Here is a 2,864-nt window from a genome sequence, read left to right as displayed (position 1 = left end):
TTCTTAATTGTAGGCCTATTTTATTTTATTGTGCAAGTTACATTATTTTGATCATAGGATGCAGGTGTGTTGTTGTGTATGTGTAATTTGTTCTCTTATACTAAGAAAACCAAAGGGTGAATGTTCAATTTGTTTCACAATAAAATTCAGCAGAGCTCTGATAGATTCCTTTAGAAATGCCTTTTTGAAGTGCACTCACTGAAATTGGTGTGGAGAAGCAGAAAATATTGAATCACTTGAAAGAGCATAAGATCTCCCCAGATCTCTGCTGTGGTTTGATTATTTCTTTAGTTTATTGCAGGTTCTTGGGGAGCCTCAATTTTATAAGGAATGTGTAGTTGAGAGAGGATAAAAAAACTTTACTTGACTATTTTAACTCCATTTGCAGTTTAGTCTTGAGAATTTCCCCATTTTTATTTTTTTTAAAAGCCATATGTATCCTGCAAACATATTTACTGTCTGCAATCAAGATTAACAGTTTTGTGCCCAATTAGTGGTAAATCACCTTTAAAACTGCCTAGTATTTATAGGTTATTTGGTTAAACCTAGAGTGGAGCAGCCAGGCTTTGTTCCACACAGCTCCTTTCTAAGCCTAATACAATTAAGCAAGGATAACCACATATCATTCTATTATGCTTTGTGATATATGCATCTATAAAGGTCTAAACACACAAATGTTTCCATGAATTATTACAGAACTCCCCTGAAAACTAAAAGGAGGCAAAAATCCTTTTTGAAGACTCTGTTACAAGTTACAACGCAATGAAGACACAACAGGGGGCAATGCTTCTGGTGCAGATGACTCTGAAAACCAGATAGCACTGACAAAACCTGTGTAGAGCAACATATTATCACATTCTTTGCTTCCCTGTGTCTTCAGCCTTCACAGCCCCATTATTCACAGTCACTTTTAGAGTTTAAAGTTGTTAAGTCCAGGGAGAACTGGGACATAAATCACTGTAGACACAACACAATAGAAACTTGAACTTGGTATCACTACAAGTTGGTGAAGTGGGGAATTTTACAAGAAATCATTGTTTATGAATCACATCTTTGAAACAAATTTCAGTGAGGCTGTCTTTCGTCACTCGATGCTTGAAATTACCGGTGGTAACGAAATTGAGCCGAGTGGGAGAAAGCTCTCGTTAAGGGTCAGTAAAGCGGGATTTCTGTTTCTCTTCAAATGTGAGACGTGGCAGCAACATGTGTCATGTCCTTCCAGTTTTCAGTCGCAGGTGTAGAAATCTCAGCTCCTGCATCCATTGCACATGTGCTCCCTATTAGTCCTTGACACAAGTCATTATATGGGAAGATGTGTAAAATAATGTTGTTGAATAGCGGAGCAATATAAAGTTACGACTTTGACATGTTTAGTTTGCAGGAACAAGTCGACAGCTTCCTTGGCAATTTCTTTCTTTATTTTATTTATTATCTTTTATTTTTTTTAGATTCAGATATTTGGAGCACCTGTGCCATAAAGCAGTGGTTCCCAACCTTGGTGATAGGACCTCCCAGTGTGTCACAAGATACTTGTAAACCTAAAGAGTCTTGAGGCAATAGTGGAAATGAATGAATCGATCCATCAATCTACAAAAAGTTTAGGTTGTTAATGATATTACCTATCCAAAATACCAAATATTAGTTCTTCGGTTTACTCATTTATGAGTCTTTGCAGCTTTTGCTCATTCTTAAATAAGTTATTGATGGTCATTCACGGGTCTGCACAGAACTTTTAGCTTTTTCCTGCCGATTAATACATTGATCTCTTCTGGCATCTAAACTAAATTCAAAGAACATGAGTGGGGAGGCGGACCTAAGTCACCTAAGTTGACCTTATCATATATTACGCATACTATTGGTCACAAGTACACATTTCTTTATTTTTAATCGCCATAATCCAAAAGATAAAGAAGTTCAAGGCCATTAGAGAACGTGTTCTTGGACAGACTGCAGGGGTTTACAGTGACCTTACTTTACTGCCCATCTGGAACATATTTAACACACAAACACACTGCATTTATGTGGAGTTGACAGCTGACAGAGGGGTACCTGCCTAAATTAAATATAACTTGCAGTGTATCCAGTGTTCGCCCATGAAAAGCAACCCGACTGGAATTCTTTGAATCTGGATTCTTTCCATGTGCAATTTTCCATGGATGTTGGGTCTCATCTGTCAGCGGAGAGTCAGACGGGAACAAAGGGTTAAGGGTCTCCGGCTGGGGGGAGAGATTTAACTTTTGCTGTACTTTTTTGTTTTATGACTTGGAGGGAGAGGAATGGGTCTGCTGTGGTGGGGTTTTTTTTTTCTTCAGCTCCTCTGGTCAGCTTTGAAGGTGAGGGCCCCTCTTTCCCCAGGGTCATAACTCCACAAATGAATGTCTGGTGGTGGGGAGCCAGGGGCCTCAACACACAAAGGTTTCCAGTGAAACCTGTGTGATTCAGGTTCAACATGTTCAACATGAGCCTCTTTGTGGCTCAGGAGACACATTTCAAAACTCAGAAGGCCACTTATAACGCTGTGGACATTTTTCCAGGCATGCAGACATTATGACAGAACTGTAGTTGTTCTAATGAATGTGAGTTTATTCAGAAACCTTTATTGGAGTCACAAGTATTGACTGAATTAGCCGTGGTGAGAAGCATTTACTACCAAGTTGTAGCATCAAGAAAAGATTGCAGTCCCTGTCAATTAAAAAAAAAAAAAAAACGTACATGCCTGTTTTATAACATTTGATAACATTTTAACTACTTGTACTTCTGCATCGCTGGTAGTAGCTGTATATCTGTCAGACTCTCATAGATTTGTAAGGGTAGTTTTTGTAGGTCAGAGACGCAGTAACACAGCAGGAGTCCCAGTGACTTTT

The sequence above is a fragment of the Anabas testudineus genome, chromosome 22 (assembly GCF_900324465.2).
Source record: "Anabas testudineus chromosome 22, fAnaTes1.2, whole genome shotgun sequence".
In the NCBI taxonomy this organism is placed as follows: Eukaryota; Metazoa; Chordata; class Actinopteri; order Anabantiformes; family Anabantidae; genus Anabas; species Anabas testudineus.
Note: the sequence above shows the minus strand (reverse complement) of the source record.